The 19,062-nt window shown below is 42.2% G+C and overlaps 1 non-coding gene across 1 annotated transcript; it reads right to left on the reverse strand.

Moving 5' to 3' along the window:
- Positions 1-277: 277 nt before the first annotated feature.
- On the reverse strand, positions 278-19,030 carry LOC105385992. The gene is made up of 13 exons (XR_007267043.1): positions 17,914-19,030; positions 14,175-14,358; positions 13,671-13,796; positions 13,015-13,163; positions 11,243-11,347; positions 9,249-9,545; positions 7,683-7,784; positions 7,049-7,148; positions 5,901-6,044; positions 5,371-5,493; positions 3,915-4,117; positions 3,262-3,372; positions 278-2,998 (listed from the first exon to the last, which is right to left on the reverse strand). It is a non-coding gene; the product is annotated as an uncharacterized LOC105385992 (transcript).
- Positions 19,031-19,062: the final 32 nt, after the last annotated feature.

Here is a 19,062-nt window from a genome sequence, read left to right on the forward strand (position 1 = left end):
AACTACGCAAATTACTATGAAGATCCTACATCGCGCATTCGAAGTTTCTCACCTACTCTGCAATATATAGAAATCCCCAACGCTAACCGTTGGGCAGCTGCCCGCCAGGCCACACCACCCGGCCTGGTCGGAGGATCCTCCCTTTGCATGGGGATGCTCTACCACCTCCATCATCTCCATAGTATTATTAAAATATAAGATCGGCTCTGTTATCTATCATTATCACTGCAATTTTTAAGCTCTATTTATTTCAACTCTATTCACTATCCTTTTTTTAAATTGGGAATAAAACATTGTTTATTATTTAATTTTATTCAACATTTTTCAAAACAAATAAGTATGCACTTTTGAATGATTAGTACCGAAGATAATTCGAACTAACTTTAACTTTGTATACGTATATTGATATGCTTTTAAATTCCTTTGACCAAGAATCAAGTTAGTAAGGCAATATAATGTACATTTCCTTTCTATGATGGCAATAGACACTCCACGCTTAGACATAAATGACTATTGCCATGTTGAAAGTACTCAGCTTATAACAAGTAATGTGTAGAAATAAGATTTAGCGTGTTTAGTGTACAGTATTACCCTAGAGAACACAATAGGTTGCTCGCCTCGCCAACACGCGGCTATCCGCCATTCGGAAACGCACTCTATTACTTACAAAATACAGAACATTATACACTGTGAATATCTCGACTAAAGTACCTATATTGATAAAATATTTATAACCTTATATTAATGCATATTGTTACATTACTGCTACTATTTATGGTATAGTGACGAAAAGCCGCGCGTTGAACGAAGCTTTTTACGGAACATAATGATCAAATCTGAGTGAACAAATTTTAGACCCCTCTCACAACCGTGGCATATTATACTCTATTATCTATATAAAAAGGTATATAATGTGACGTGGACATTACTCATCAATCCTATCCATGCAACTTTTCACAAGGGACTATCAAACAATCGCACAGTTTCAATCAAAAAGACATACATATTGAATATTGTGGTGATTTTTAAATGTACCTATGTCAGGCTACACTATTTTATGACAGTACCTTATACTATGTGTCACTGATTATAGTGCCTAGTGTGTTCTTGGCTGCATTTACGAATTACATCCGAATATATCGTGTAGGTATTTATACTGAGACAGACTATTTATAGGTCTAGAATACATACATCTTTTTAATCATGCACTTTTATAAAGGGGAGTAAGTATAATACATTAAAGATACACATAAGTAATAATAATAGTATAGAGAAGATAAATTTAACAACAAGTAGGTAACGAAATGTGCTAAGACTCACTAAGTCTGATACCGCATCGAATTATACTCTAAATTCACATATTTTTTTTGTTTTGACCTAAATTTCTATAAAAAGAAAAATCTTCCAAACCACCAAAATTACATCGCATTAAAGTTTTGTTAAAATTTTAGTTTTCGTGAAATTTTAATCAATTTTCCGATGTAGGTATCAAAACCGAGTGTAAGCAAGCGATTCTAGCCCTTAGATAGAGTAAATTTTAGATAGATTTAACACAAGTACAAATGGGACGACCATCCTATGACCATCAATGCCTTACACATCGCACGACTGTGCTACACTTACTAGCCTGCTTTTGAACACTAACAATAAAATAATTTTAAACATGATTCTTTATCAGTTAGCATTCAAAGTTCAGGTCCAACACATTTGCTATTCGCTTGAGCGAGTGTTAACAGTGCCTTAAAACGGTTATATACAATACAAGTATAAATTTGTCTATATTACTTACATAATATGCTCCATTATTGTATAATCATTAGCAATTATTAGTCGATAAATATATGTATATATAAAGGCGACAGTCACTCAAGCGAAACGCTCCTTCAAACACTTTCCTAAACAACCATCTCGCGAGCCAATCCATCTTGAACCTTATCCGTACACTCATAGTGCCCAAACGCTATACAATCTAACAACTATTCATAATATATTTACACAGCTACGTCGCCGCTACTCTTACACATAAATGGCAGTTGACTATTACTTAAGTATAACGATAGTGGTTTGGTTAGTACCGCACTCCGCTAACACACTCGAACGGCAGAGAGACTTCAGTTTCACACGGGAAAACCTTATTTCCTGGGCTTTAAAACCGGGAACTATTTGAAACAAGGGGGTATGTATTTATATGTAAAATATACAGTATAGACTAGTTGGCGTCGCCGGCGTGTAGCTTCTCGCTCCTAGCGAAGTCTATCTGTGTATAAGCGCGCGGCGCGCTTGGGGCCGTCGGGTTTTTCTGTTCTAGATCCAACGCCGCATAGTTTAGAGTCGCATTTTCATTGGGCGCGGGCGACGAGCTCTTCCTGTCATCCCCTGTGAACCTCGGCTTGCCGGTGGGGTCTCCCGCCCAGATCTTAGTGGCTGTCGGGTTGCAGGACAACTCGTCGCCATTGGTCGTTATTTTGGGCGGCGCCGCGATTGGCTGGCTGACCGTGCGTGGAAGCGTCACATAATGCGGCGGAGACCCAATATCTGGGCTTTTCCTGCCGCATTCTTCCGAAATCTCTCTGACAGTCGTCAGCGGATGATGATGGATTTCATCATCGAACAACTCCGAGTGGTCTAAATCGTGGTGTCTATTATCATCCGGCCTCATCGGGGAGGCCGGGCTGTCTAGATTAAACGGGAATATAGTTTGCGAGCTGAGCGGCGTGACGGGTTCCTTATTAAGGCTTCGCTTATACCTGTTATTGTCCGGTGTGACCAGTCCTGTAGGTATGCTGCTCCTGTCTCGGGGCGCGATGGAGATGGGTCTCGAGGGCGTGCGGTCGTCGTGCTTCTTCCCGTAGTTCATCTCGACGTAGCCGTCGGGCGTGGTGGCGACGGGCGCGGGGGCGGGGGGGGGCGCGCGGGGGCGACGCGGGGAGCGGGAGGGGGTGCGACGGCTTCATCTCCACGTAGCCGCTGGCGCGGGGCGACATGTCCACGTACTCGTCTGTAGGTAGAGAGATAAAGTATTATATTCAGATGGTCAGAGATCTATCCGGCGCGGAGGAAGTTAAGACCAAGCGATGCCATTGTCACACAGCTATTGGTCTATTTCATTAACGCTTCCCGATTGTTTTTTTGATCATTCAACCTAAATGACATACCAAAACGGCGATACTACTCGCGACATATCACGTGAGAGCAAATGCTCGCTTGCGAGTCACCTCTGACTACGGGGATTACATTCGTGACCATAAGTATATAACCTACCAAGTTTAGGTTTAACCGGCTTCCTCATCAAGTAGCTATTCGCCGGCGGCGTAGTGGCCTTGATGACGACACTCTTGGGGGAGTTGTTGCTGAAGTCCAGCTCCAACAGGTCTGAGTAGACCCACGAGGTATTGAGTCATTAAACGCGCTCCTACTGTTTTTATGGTCATTCAATCTCAGCGAAACACACTACTCTTTCACTCCTCTCACAACAATTAAAAAACCCAAATGACCTACCAAAATGGTAATACGTACCAAGTTTAGGTTTAACCGGCTTCCTCATCAAGTAGCTATTCGCCGGCGGCGTAGTGGCCATGATGACGACACTCTTGGGGGAGTTGTTGCTGAAGTCCAGCTCCATCAGGTCTCAGTAGACCCTCGGGGCAGGCGGGAGTTGTGCTGCTTGCTGGGCGTCGAGCGAGACTATGCGATGCTAATGATACAAAGCCGTTGGTTCGCTATTCGTTTCACGCTGCGACTGTTTTAATGTTCCTAATGCCTATTCAGACAGCCGCTATTTTCGTCACCGCTTCTGATTTTTTACTGTACTTACACGTAGCAACCCTTTTATCTGTACTGCGTTATGAAAACACTAAAATTTCCTTATTGCAACTAAGCATAACAAACTACAATAAACAACCCAAGTAACCTACCAAGTTTCGGCTTGACGGGCTTCCTCATCAAGTAACTATTCGCCGGCGGCGTGGTCGCCATGATGACCACACTCTTGGGGGAGTTGTTGCTGAAGTCCAGCTCCATCAGGTCGTCAGTAGACCCTCGGGGCAGGAGGGGCGCGGAGTTGGAGTTGTGCTGCTTGCTGGGCGTGGAACGGACGGCGCGAGTGCGGGCGCCCACACTGGAATGGTTATAATAGTGAATTAGTTGTAATTAAAGAATAAGTAAAGAGATACCATATTGACTTTCGTGTAGGCAACATCTCTTTTGGTCAATATTCAAAATTTGCGAAAATATCGTGAATATCCAAAAGTTGCACAACGAAAGTTATTTTGAATAACGAGAGAACACTCCATTTCCATTTGTGCAACACCAGGAGAGCTAGCACGGGGCGCATTTAACAAAAGACATTTGACAAAAGTTCTGCGTCGCGCTCACTCTTAAGGCTGTGCGATGTGAGAGAGCGGTTAATTGCGGCCCGTCCTTCTATAGAATGTAGTCTTGTGCTATTACCTGTAGGCGCGCGTGGAGCGCGACGCCGACGAACTGAAGTGAGCTGTGGCCGGCTCTAGGTTGCTATACAGGGTGTTGCAAAAAGGGTATGCTAAGCCGAAACCTACATGTGCAGTATGTTATAATCTAAGTCCAAAAATAAAATCAGAATTTCAAAATTCGCGCAAGATTTTTGCAAGACCCTGTATAAACTCGGAATCCCCCATAGCTGGCGATGCGAAAGTTGCACAACGAGAGTTATTTAAAATGTCTTTTTAGACACTCCATTTCACCATTACTATATTATACAACCCCTGTAGCATGTAGTCTCGTGTAGTGTACCTGTAGGCCCTGAGTCGCTCGGGCGCGGGCGGCGACGCGGGGCGCGACCCCACGCTGTAGGCGCGCGCGGAGCGGGAGGCTGAGGAGCTGAAGTGAGCTGTGGCCGGCTCCAGGTGTTATACAGGGTGTTGCAAAAAGGGTGTACTAAGCTGAAAGCTACATGTGCAGCATGCTATATCTAAGCCCGAAAATGAAATCAAAATTTCGACTCAGTATACCCTTTTTACAACACCTGTATAAAATCGCAATCCCCCAACATGGCGATGCGTTATTTTAACGTGCATGTGAAGTACCTATCATGGGCAGAGGGATTTTATCTACGTCGCGTCGCCGCGCTAACCTGAAAGTTCCTACCAGGAATTTCAGCAGCGAAGGCTGGTGGTTGTGGTCACGGTCACGTATAGGTCTCATCTCTTTTGGTTATGAATGTCCAAAATGTCTTTTTTAGACACTCCATTTCACCTTTACCATATTATGCAACACCTGTAGCATGTAGCCTCGTGTAGTTACCTGTAGGCCCTGCATCGCTCGCTCCATTTTACAATGACCTTATATACCATATTATACAACCCCTGTAGCATGTAGTCTCGTGTAGTGTACCTGTAGGCCCTGAGTCGCTCGGGCGCGGGCGGCGGCGCGGGGCGCGACCCCACGCTGTAGGCGCGCGCGGAGCGAGAGGCTGAGGAGCTGAAGTGAGCTGTGGCCGGCTCTAGGTTGTATTCACTGGAATAGACGGAAAATTATGATTATTTACTTCTTTTTTACAAGTTCTTAATGATGTATTCGGAGATAAAAGATAACAACTCGCCAAAAATATCGGTAGATATACAGACAGACCTCTTTTTTAAATCGGTTAAAAATGTGCTATGAAAATTAGATTCAAGTGAGGTTATTGGTATTTTACAGAGGAGTTCACGAAACAATTAAATGTAGCTTATTTGGAAAGTTATCCAGCTGGAACAAAGAATACATAGATAGCGGGTAATGGCTGCATAAGAAAAACACACATATGTTCAGCAGTGGACGATTACGGCGTAGTGGCGACTATTACTTCTAAAGCATATGAAACAATGATATAAACACCAACGTAACCCAAACACTCGAACAACCAACACTCGCAACAAACTCACCTGAACCGGGGGTCGGTGGAGGGCGTCCCACTGCACACGGTGTCGCTGCAGGGCGTCCCGCCGGGCTCCGACACGGACATGGCGAGGTACCCGTCTTCTTCAGCCTTCGACTGCGCAGATAGAGACATCTTGCGGTTGTACATGCTGTGGATAAGGAAATACAGTTTTAATCACTCATGCTCTGAAAGTAGTAAGCAATTGCCTGCAAAGACCAATGAAAAAAATGCTTTTTTACATCTAAAACTATTTATTTTTCTTTCTATACTATACGATCCAACTGGCGTATAGTGTCGAGCCGGATAGAACCAGCGACCTATGTATTTGACATTCACTAGGCTCGCGGCGTGACGAAGCAGTAGTCTGGCTCCATTTGTTGGTCCATCGGGCCGGATCGACCAACTACCACCCTATGTATTCGGTAGTCACTCACTTGGTTCTCGGCGTCACGTCACTCCATTTGTTGGTCCTTCGAGCCGGATCGACCCAGCTAAATGTATTTGGTAGACACTCACTTGGCTCTCGGGGTGACGTCACAGTAGTCGTGCTATTTGTTGGTCCTTCGAGCCGGATCGACCCAGCTACATGTATTAGGTTGACACTCACTTGGTCCTCGGCGTGACGTCACAGTAGCGGGGCTCCGCGGGGCTGCGCGGGGCCACTCCGCCGCGGCCGCCTCGTCGCGCCCGATGTCACCCACTGACCAACACTAGCGGTAACAATGTGCTTAATTAAGCAGACTGTTTGTCACTGCATTTGGTTGCCATGTAATTTAGACTTCAATAAACCACCCGTCTTTTCACCTCTGTCTACCTGACATTCACATAGCAATCCCTTACATTATTCGGTCTTTCGGGCCGAATCAACCCAACTACCTACCTATGCATTCGGTTGACACTCACTTGGTTCTTGGGGTGACGTCGCAGCAGTCGTAATTTAGACTTCAATAAACCACCGTCTTTTCACCTCTACCTTCCATTGAATAGAGCATCCCCTTACATTTGTTGGTCCTTCGGGCCACCGGTCGGATAAAACCAGCGACCTATGTATTCTGTCGACACTCACTTGGCTCGCGGTGTCACGGCTCCATTTGTTGGTCCTTCGGGCCGGAAAGAACCCGGGACCAACATATGTAGTATGTAGTCACTCACTTGGTCCTCGGCGTGACGTCACAGTAGTCGGGCTCCTCGGGGATGCGCGGCGCGCGGGGCCACTCCGCCGCGTCCGCCTCGTCGTGACCGATGTCGCCGACTGGACAGTAAATTAATTAAATATGTAATTAAATATGTGGGACAAGTCACACGCGGCCATCGGACTCCAAACTACGCAATGCCTGTAATATCACCCATCGGACTGCTGATATATCTACAGAAATACATAGTAGATAAACAACAGCCAGATATAAGGTAAACACAAGTGCTCATCGCACGAATGTTTGCCCTGGGCGGGATTTGAACCCACGGCTCCTAGTTTCAGATTCAGGTTTACTACTGCCTAGTACCTAGGCTACGGTACCATCACTAAAGTATGTATTAGTAAAGTGGAGTTTAATTAGCCATTAAATATAAAAAAAAATAAGCATTGCTATGAACTATAATGGAACCATAAGGGATAGTTAAATCTCGCAGTCGTTTCGTTTTCAGTCACTCGGCCAATCCTTTCACGGAGACAAATCATTACACCTTTCTTTGTTTACGTAAAGCAACCTTAACTCAATAGGTTAAACTTTTAAGTTCATAACTCAATAGGTTAAACTTTTAAGTTCATACAATAATATCCACTAACCTTCATTAGTAGACGGCAGCCGCGAAGGCGTGCGCTCTGCGTCGATCGGCGGGCACGTCCGGGACGGCATACTGTCGCAACGGTTGCGGATCGTCGGCGCGTCTGTGGGGGATACGCTTTATTAGGTACTGTACCGGCGTGGTTGAGGGTAGTGGTAGGTGTTGGTAGTTGGTGGGTGTGTTGTGTAGAGTGTTGAGTGTAGCATTCGTTGCAAATGGAGATTGAAATCTGTTTTAGATATTATTTAAGGGTTAGGAAAATGTGTGCTCTGTAATAGATGTTTGTTCAAGTAGTGTAGAGTCAGATTATGCAAATATGCAAGCCATAGCCTATAGTGTTCATCGTTGGGTAATAAGGGGTTTGATAGTTAACTAAAACTAAAATGATAGTTTTCTTACATATACTAAGCAGCGCCCCTTAGCGCAAATTTTCAGAAACATATAGGTATCTGTTATTTGTTTTCCAATAATTTCCGCGAGCGATACTGAATAGTATGCAAGAAAACTATAAAATTTTTTCAGCAGTGTATTTTTGTAAAAGAAGAAATTCAAAACTGTTTTACATTATGTAAATAGTAACTAATTACTGTTTTATAAAAAGGAGATAGACTTGTGCAAAATGGCGGTAAGCCGTTTGATGCGTGGGTAAGTAGGTAGGGCAGGGGACTAAAGGGCATTCGCTAGCTGAAGATCAATCGACTATTCCATAGCTAACAGAAGGATCAAATTCATTTTTTATTTTTTAAATTCATTATTCACTATGCCAAATGGATCGATTTGGTAAACTACAACTATTTTCTGCTGTTAAATAAAGCATTTTTAAATAGCGATTAGGGAATTATGAATTAGAACAAGTTGGATTAAGTAAAATGCCAAGCCCCGTTACTAACAATAAGGTAATCACTTTGGTGTAGATAAATAAAAGCATCATCCCTTTATTCAATCACCTTCGATAGGTCAAGTGCCAGAAGAAAGAGAAAGCGCGATTATACAAATAAATTATTTCATTATTGCTAAGACGGAAAGTTAACAGGGTAATAAGACAGTTTAAAGTTTGGTATTGTAGCGTTAGAAACATGCCTTATCAAGATATCACGAATAAAGTACAGTTTCCAAGCTTGCATAGACAAGAACGTTACAATGATTAAAAGCTGCGATGACGTATTATGACAACATAGCACTGTACAAAAGCTTATGAATTCGGGAAGTATGTTAATGATGATGAGAAATGTATCGATTTATGGACATGTAGGTTAATAAATTTGTAAGACTGAAACTATTCTACCAATTCATACAAGACTAACTAAAATAAACTAACTTATGCTAAATATTGCCTCATTTTGCATTTTAACGGGTGAAAGGTGAACCAAGGCAAGTACCAAAAAGTTTGTTTCTTTTTACTTTAAATGCTCGGGGGGCAATAGAATACCCGAATCGAAACTTTTCTCATACCCGTACAGACCAAACCTCCCTGGTTCACCTCACACAAAGCCAAGCCTCAAACTACCGACTTACCGACCCCCTTACTACAAGCCGCGTGTGTTGCTTGCCCGAACACCTCACTTACTTTTACTATGCGCCGGCGACAACTTGGACAGTCGCGCCCCGGTACTGGCGCGGCGGGCCCATTGGCACGACTTTTTGAGTAGAAAGTCGCTTCCGTATCCATTGACGGTTTTGCAGGACGAGTGTCTAGCGGCCTTCTCTATGGTGGCTCGGTCTACTTCGTCGCCGGTGAGCGGCGCGGAGCGGGTTCGCTCGTGGACTATTTTGAGCGGTTCGGCGGTGAAGGCCGGATATCCGGTGGGTAGCGACGCCGTGCGCTGGTGCGCGCGCGCCTCTGTTAGTGGGTTATTCGAGTCGGCTGCGGAACAAGGGGCGGGCGTCAGCCGACGCGCGACATTTGTGCACACAGAGTAGAAGATTGAAAATTTGACAGCTGTCACTTTGTAACTGACAGGAGCTGTGATTGGCTAATCGGGAAAGTTGAATTTTAAGCGAATTGGAATCATGGACACCAACGTGAAATATTTTTTAACGAATCACAATATTTTTAAATGGCTGAATCTTCTAGTCTGTTTACTGTAGCATGTATGCTAGTTATGTATAATGAGAGCACACACTGTTATAAACAATATCAATGACTAGTTATAGATACACAGAAATCAGACATCTTTTTATCAGATAATATTTTACCCGACTCAATTTCTGTGTAACCAGAGAGTAAATATTATGTATGTTTGAATTTGATGTTTGAGTGATGATGATGAAACACCAACACAACCATGCAATGTCATAATGTAATCAATAGCTTTACGATTGCCTTAAATTTAACTTAAAGCTAGCATTTTAGTACCTATAAACCTAAAAACCTCACATTTAGGTTGGCATAAAATATATCCTATGGTATATGAAGTATGGTTATGGACATATGAAAAATAATGAAGAATGCGATAAGCATTTCAAGTTAGTTTCTATAAATATCAGAGTTTCGGCGATTTATAGATGAGGTAAGTTAGCCTAGAATCTCAACTAAAAGACGACAATTACACGAATCAGGAGCCGTAATAAAATAGGCAGACTGCAAGTACATAATATACAAGAAGTCATACATAAGCCTAGAAACATGTACAAGAAGTTTGGCATGCGTCGCGGCGCTCGCTATCGAGACCTTGAGCGGCAATCAGCATCGCATCAAACGGACATAGTAAACAAGCATGATTCACTTCCACTCGTAAACAACATGCAACCCCTGCGCTTCAACATCGCTCGCCTTTTGTTTCTGCGAGACAGGGACAGACATAACCCGGTAGCTCAGAAGGAAAGAGATACAAAACTACTTTGAATAAAAATGCCGAGTCATCGTGATTTGCTAATAGCACAAGTTGTACTACGGACACGATGACATAGCAGTTTAGAGACTGTGGAACTTAAAGTGCGTGGATAGAATCGCTTTTTGAATGGTCACGAGACGATTACCGGTGGGGCTAACGGTAAAATTGTTTTGTAATTGCAAAATCCCCGCGGCTCTGTTATGCTTGAGGAAAATCTATAACATAATGTGAGGTCTATTGAGCTAGGTATTCGATCCGACGACATAAATATAAGTACCAACAAGACATTAATATTAAACATGCACAAACATAAAATTACAATAAACATGCTTTTGAAATGTTTAGCCTTCCTTTAATAAATAAAATTTATTTCAGTATCAACGCCAACGCAATGAAAGCATAAATCATATTCAGGAATTTCGCGAGAGCATTGTCCGAGACACAAAAATAGACAGATGATGCTTTATGGTTAGTACAATAGATACTAAACTTGCCGAAATGTGTTTAGTCATTATACCCACACATCCTACCACAAAATTTATGTGTAAGCGGGGAAGATAAACCTATAGGAAATTCCATGATAACAACCACATTGAATACAGTTGAAGTTGAAAAAATAACATACATATAAGGGCAAAGGAAATAGGCCACAAACATCCCGATAATGAATGACAGTTGACAGCCAAGCGCCATTTTTGTTTTGTTTTTAAATTGTCTCTGGTATTACCGTTATTAGTGGCCAGTGGCGCGATGGACGCCGCCGACTCGTCTATGGAGTACGTCGTGGAACAGACACATTGCTTTATGCACGAGCCAACGCATAAGCTCTTCTCTGCAATAGTTTTAAACGCCGATATAGACAACACCTTTAGTCTTAAAATATATTTTTACATATATTACAGTACACAGGTATAACTGCTCGGTAAAAATGTTTTCATGTTTTTTTTTATCTATGCAGTCAGTCCGAAAAGTTTTAAGTCAAAGAGATGATTAGCTCAAGACTTAAAGCGTCGATTTTAAATACTAATTCTAGTTCTATATTCTACCCATCACAGTGGCCAGTTTCTATTGTAGAATGTAGTCGTAGGTACTGTTAGTCACATCTAAAAAAAAATCAAGCAACAAAACTACGGAGAAATCACACAATGATTGGTGCAAAAAGTGCATAGACTCTATTTGATCGGGGAGTACTTTTGACAAGACTTTTATTATATTATTTTCATATTTATCTAGTTTTAAATAATTTGCTTAGATAGGCAAATCGGTAAAAGTACACAGTCCAATCATAAATCTTATCAAAAGTAAAACTATCATGCTTTGAATCTACTTGACACCAAACTAATGTATCTACAATGTATTTGAGTAATTTACATAATGTGACTATTCTGTCTATTCCTAGCTATAAATTATTTTACCTAACAATATCAAGTAAATGGGCTATTCCTTCACCACTACACTCCAAAACATTGTACCAAACCAATACGATGTACAAATCACACATTTCTGCTAAGATTAGAAAATGATTATCTTTATCTGAGAGTGAAGCCCTTATTGTTTTTGCATAATTCACACTTTAGTTTTAATTAACAACAAAAACATTTTAATTAACAACACATCGTTTTCTAATCCCAGCGAGCAGCCTCCACCAGACAGTCACAGTAACGCTAGCCGCTACTTCAGGTCTTGGACTCAATCTTGAATGCTGACTATACCTCGGTACGCTTTCGTATCAAACTTGTTATTTTATAGTGCTTTATACAGTATATTTTCTATGTACAAGTTAGGAAATAGTATAGTAAATGTCAGCCTAAGGGCTCCCACACATTAACACGTGTGTTATGTGCCAGAGCCCTAACTGTCCTCATCAGCCAACATTCAATCTTAGCACCGAGACTGACTATCGCATCGCATTCAAAATCAAACCGCCACCCGCGAGCGAAACCTCAACGACATCTCAGTAACTGGCATTACTATGGATTAACTTACATTACAACGACAACATAAGATATCAGACGCAATCACATCACTACCTAATTATGTCTTCAAACGACGTAGTTTAGCTTCAGTAAACCGTCTACAATTACTTTACAAAAAGAGTTATTTCGGCAGACACTTTAGTCCAAAACACCAGTCACTGAAATCTCGTTAACATTTCCTCAAATCACTGTCTAATTTTCCTGCTATCTAATCTGCCAGGACTTCCGTCATTCCTCACGACTTTCACTGCTTAGTCCGCTATTAACTAGACAAATCCTGCCAAAAAGGATAGCAGGAAAACGCCCGCCTGGTCTACCAGACCGACACGAATCTATCTATCTACACTTTGCGCGGTATACGAGTAGAATGGTGCGGATGTCGTCTGTCATATAAAAACACAATACTATCCAATCACGCTATAATGCTCCTATCTGACAGAAGTCACCCGCACCATCCAACGACGCGAATAGTGGACCACCCTGTCACCACGGTGACAAATCCTCCAGCTTTTGCCACACATACCTGTGCCGAGGCCGGCGCGGCCACGTCCGTCGGAGTAGGTGGAGCGCCGCGGCGGCAGAGACCCCGTGCGGGGGTCCTCTGATGCTGAAGAGGATCTGTTCCTCATCGCCGGCTGGAGCTCCTTCTCGTCTTTGCAGTTGCACATCGCGCTGGAAGTGGGGTGGGGGAAGGCTGAGTATGGTGTTGAGAAGGTTATGTGAAATCGGCTTCACTTGCATGAAATTCGTCAAATTTTAAATGAAATACCTGTATTATAGAATTATAGTCATATATTGTAGAAGTGTATAGCATAGATATATCCCTTGTGTTACGATGTGGAGAGAGCGAAAAATACCAATAGGCTTCCAAATACATTCCTACAAACACTACACTGACGAAAATCTCCTGGCGGATTTTTGGTCAATAAGTTGTGACTGAGTGCATGAAAGAAGCGTCTTTGAGTGACGTATCACCTGCACCTTATATCCGTCCTTGGGCAGTCCTGACAGGCCACCGATACACATAGCACAAGAAAAGATAGTGACTGAAATAAACATCACTCCGCAATGAACCACTGCTGGACATACATAGGCCTCTCCTAAAGAACGCCACAACACTCCGCCCCCGTTCCTCCAACAGTCCAGCCCGCGGAGGGCGTCCCACGCTCGCCTACTCACTTGTAGATGGTGTGGTGCATGCTGAGCGCGATGTTGGCGTCGTCGGTGTGCATCCACAGCTCGCCGGCGCCGGTGGCCGTCTGCCGCCCCACCTCCATGTAGAAGAAACACTCCGAGTCGCCGCATCTGGAATAAATGCGTTATTGTTACTATGTAGAAGGCTCCTCGAGGGAAGTATAAATTTTTCAGACTAGCTAACCGGATTTTCACCACGGTGATGAACCCTAGACCAGTTCTAAAAGATGAATTTAGGTCGTTGTTTGAAGACAGCTCTATGGTTTTTCTGGCTGTCGCCATTCCAGAATTGCATCATGGTTTTTGTTGACTAGTGACTACCACCGTAAAGGGTGAAAAAAAAAGTTTGTAGGTATACTATTTATTTTACGGCGATTCAGAATGGTTTACGGAGATAACATATTTAATATTCCCTCTCTAATATTAGAACTTTGAGAGTGCCACCACCAAGTCCCAATGATAAAGTAGCTAACAAAACCCTCAACTCACCTCCTAATATTCCTCAGCGAGAACTCCACTCCATCGGTCATCAGCTGCTCTCCAGTTGTGTTATTATTGGGCCGGATCTTCACCAGCGTCAGGGTCTTGTCGGTGAGGCACAGGTTGTACAGACCGATGATGTTCTTAGAGGCGCCTAGCCCCTTCTTCTGGACATTCACTTGCCAGACGTGCTCTGGAATAGAGGAGAGAGTGAGCTAAAGTAGGCGATTTTTTAGGTGGTAAGATTCTGAGGTGAAAATGGGATTCGTGAGTTTCTCATTTGAGAATGGAGCTCGTTCATCGGACAATAGGTATAACTAGCGGGCAAATCGAGAAAGCTATATCCTTTCCATATAAATCTCTAAATAGATTTAGGTACCTACTTTAGTATACTCCAATCAAAGCACTCATCATGAATAACTAAAAAGACAAAAGTCGATACGCATCGAGATATTTATTGCCGATGAATTAAAATCATCTCACAATAATCATTTATGACAATCGCTATTACGCCTTGCGCCCTTCATCCTACCGCTTTGTCCCCAACGAAACGAAAGCAAACATGGTACACCCATGCCAACATTACACAGCCCAATTTGAAGGGCTATTAGCGATTAATCAATCGCGAAAAAGCACAAAACGGCTAGTAATTTTCCAAAGAAAACATATTTGTTCAATGGAGAAACATAAGTTCGTTTGTGGTTCAGCATAAACAACAACAAGGGCGACCCCGCGACCCGCGCGCTACAATCAATTTGCTCAGACAACTCACAATGTTACTGGGTTGTCTTTGCTAACTTGTTGCTAACTTTACTAAAGTGGCGTTCACACGATAAGAGTTCGCTCGGTCCTCGGCGGCTTGTATTTGTGTGATTTGATTCTGCTTATTATTGCCTTTCGTAGTACGAGAGCGCTGGGATCATGTCTCCCATCATCACATTACATGGTGTGTAGGTACTCCTATAGTATAAACGGCTCTTATCTTATCCTGTACGATATTTGTGACCATGCATGTAGCCGTAGGTAGGCGACCACGAAAAGTTTGAGGTGTTTTTAAATTCTAATCGAAAGCAGGCAAAGTACCTATAGGAAATTAGAACTAAGGAATTCACCCCTGCATACCTACCTATGATTAATCAAACAGAGTAGAATCGTGTATATTTTCCATACCAAAGTATGAATACTTTTTGTTGTCGACTGTACTTTGTATTATTAGCCTTTTTTATCGCCTCCCGCCCAAAATAAAGTTGTTACCATTAACTTAATGAAGCCACTGTGGAATACCTAGATAGCCAGTTCTCATAACAGGCTAATTAGGTTAAAACTTTAAAGAGGTAATGCACTAAATAACTCGGTTAATTGACGTCTAAAAAACAGTCTACATTTAGTTTAATTACCAGGTTGTTATTTTAGGCTAAAATTGGTGGTTATTTTAAATTGTATTATAGGTAGAGTCGTGGTGGCGTAACGGATAAGGTCCCGGGCTCTCATTTTTCATTCATGAGGCCGTGGGTTCGAATTCTACCATCTACTAAGTAATTCTTAAAAAGTAAGGACTTTAAACTCTTACGGTAAAGGAAAACATCGTGAGAAAACCTGCACATCTAGATTCTAGATGTGCAACCTAAGTTTATTGTGCATAGGACGTCCACTACTGAACATAGGTCTCCCCAAATGTTTTCCACCTTGTAGAATCGGATCGGATCTGATGCAGTAGTGAACGATAATTAGCTGGTGATGATGACGATGGAATATCTATTAAAATACTTTCGTGCATACCTACCTACCTAAGTACATTGTATTTATCACTTCATACCTCATGTAGGTAGATAGATAGCAATAAGGTTATTATTATTGAACTCAATGTCAATTTGTCTCAGTGGACAAATTCTTATCAGACAGTTAATTAAATTAACTTCAAAGGTTCATTGACTTGATATTAAACTATTGTAGGTAGGTATGCCATTAATAACAAAGCTAGTAAATTCGGTTTTTTATTAGCCTTTATCCTTTATACCCTGTGCATGGTAACCCTTAAATTTTCCTTACTAAAATACCATAAGTACCTACCTAGTTATCGTAATCCCAAGACTGTAATCCCTGAAAGGTTGGTCAGAAGTGGTTCTTTTGCTGTGGATAGGTCGCAACAAAATCCATTTTAGCACTAGTTTTATCTTTTATGGTTATTATTAACTGGTGGCTAGCATTAGATGCAAGAAGCTTCCGATTGCTTGTTATGGTGTGGCTTATGGGACAAGTAAGAAAGATAGAGCCTGAAGGCCTATTTCCAGAATATTGACAATGAAAGAGCTGAAACCGGCTGAATAATATGAAAATTGGTACAGAATGTGTACAAAATTTTTATAATTAAGTAAAACATATGTTGAATACACATTGCCATTTTTTACTAATGGCATAATTAATAAATAAAGTATGAATGAATGAGGTGCCTAAAAAATTGGTTCATAAGTACCTACAATAGTGAGATGATGATCTGATGGTGATGAATGATGATAGAAAAAAAAATATAATTATCATATTTTGTGTTAGAAACTTGTCCAGGTTTTTAAAATGTAAGTTATGTATAAGTACATATAATTATTTGTAAGCTAAATGGGATGGTCACATTTTGTTAAGACATTTTATTTTTAAAAATGACAGTATACTGGCTTTTTATTCAATGTCTCAAATACTTTCCCTGGTTGTCCATGTATTAGATGGATTAGTCTTTAAATTTATATAATATTAATAAGAGATTACAATAATATGTTTAGACATACATAGTGGTAGTAGACAGGCTGAGGCGAAGATGGCGGAATGACCTCAATTAGTTTTAGCCAGGATGGCCTGAGGTGGTACAGAACAAGAGATGTGGGGAAGATGGCCTTAGCTCAGTAAAAGAAACTTTATAAGAATGCTACATAAAAAAAACAGAATCCAAAAAATATTTGTTGCTGTGAATTGGTATAAATTAACCTCAAATAGTTCATAAGTGTTCCCAACTGTAATACCTAAATACCTTTACAAAGTTATGTTGAAAGTAAATCTCATTTGCAAGAAATCTTTAGAAAACATCTTTGCAAATAATAACAGCATTTAATATTGATATTATACTAATAAGCATGTTTACCTGTAGAAACACCTGTCAGTTTGTTTATGAATAGGTTTCAGTATAGGTGCTCCTCATCAAAGATAACAATAGTTATTGATTCTTGGACAACTCTGAAGCATCAGTAATGAAACTAATGAATACCAATAAGTATTAACTCTAAAACCTTTTGTTTTCAAATTATATTTTTTTAAAATACTTTTATAATCTTATGGGAATCACACAGTCCAATATGAAGAATTGGAATTGTAGCTGTCTTAACATAGTAAATTACTGTTTCAGAAACAAATAATATTTGCTAACACAAACGTGAAATATTTTTAATCCATTCCATTCTGTTGAGCAGCCATAGGTTCGGAGCCACAGTAAACAACATGTGTGGGACGCAACACTAGTTGCTGAGTACATGACATGTGTGTGGAACTTTACAAGAGGTTTGTGGATATGGACAGATACCATCAGCAAAATTCACATTGTACATATTTCAAAACAATATTCCAAGCAACTTATCATTGTGGTATGTGCTTCAACGGAAAGCATTGGCATGTTTCTAGCGGTTCTAAGCGTGAAGGTATGCCACCAACCGATTCCCGGACAGTTCATGAGTACAGGGACAGTTGCTGAGGAGTGTGTACTCACGTGTGGGGTGCAGCAGCTCGGGCGGCGCGTCGCCGGCGGCGTGCTGGCGCAGCAGGTCAGCCAGCCACGCGCGCAGGTCGTCCTCGCCCTCCGCCACCACGCAGAACTGCTCCTCCTTGGTGTACAGCGCGATCACGTGGCGCTGCTTCAGGTCCAGCCGCCGCGCCACGTTGAAGCAGCTCCTCAGGGGAACAACCCGCCGTGGCGCCGCCCCCGCACGGAACTTCTTCTCCGACTCGTAGTACTCCAGCCGCGCTGAACAGTCTGCTCCCTCCTCTCTCAAGACGAAGTACTTCCGCTTCATCGTCTTCAGCTTCCGCAGGTACCCGTGGCGCACCACGGCGCCCGCCCCGGCCATGCTAGCCGCGCCGCATGCCCGCCCGCCCGCTACCTCCGCATGCCGACCGATAACCTTCAAGTTGTTTACGAATTCCGTGATGAAAGTCACCCGAGTGCCTGTCGATATCCCGCCGATGACACGCGCCTCGACTAAAAATACGATTTATCTGCTCACTGGGCGGTTAGCGCGTAAACACACCCGTTGGGATGAATCGGACACCGTAACGAATGCACCACGGCCCGTCGTGGCTGCGTTGACGACTCGTTGAGAGTATTTCACGGCGACAATAACAACGATGACAATTTTATTACCGCGTTACGGTTACGCCATGAGAATAACAAGTTACACAAACAACCACTATTCACTGTTCTCGAGTTTATTTCGCACGCTGTTTATTTCACACGGTCATTCACTGATTCTGGAGTTTAGAAAGAGATAAAATCATTCATAGTAAACGTAACTTTACGCCCTATCGTTGGACCGTAGGACACGCAGGGCATGGAAGTCATGCCTTCGCACAACATCAAAACACACAATTTCCGCACTATTGTAAAATTCTTATAGGTTTTGGGAGGGGAAACAATAAATTTTACGTCAGTAATTATGCATTCAAATAATGAAAAACAAGAATGTTATGAACTGCGCGTCGTTTTTTTTACAGATCCTCACTATTGCGTGTCATTTTTGTACGGCAAAGGCAAACCAACACTCCTAAAAAATGCGTGCGTGCCCTGCGCAAACATCGTGGTCCGCGTTTTGCGCTGCCGCGTGCTGCGCAGCTGCTTATTTGGTTTGTCTGCATTGTGATT

This window comes from Plutella xylostella, chromosome 3, assembly GCF_932276165.1.
Source record: "Plutella xylostella chromosome 3, ilPluXylo3.1, whole genome shotgun sequence".
In the NCBI taxonomy this organism is placed as follows: Eukaryota; Metazoa; Arthropoda; class Insecta; order Lepidoptera; family Plutellidae; genus Plutella; species Plutella xylostella.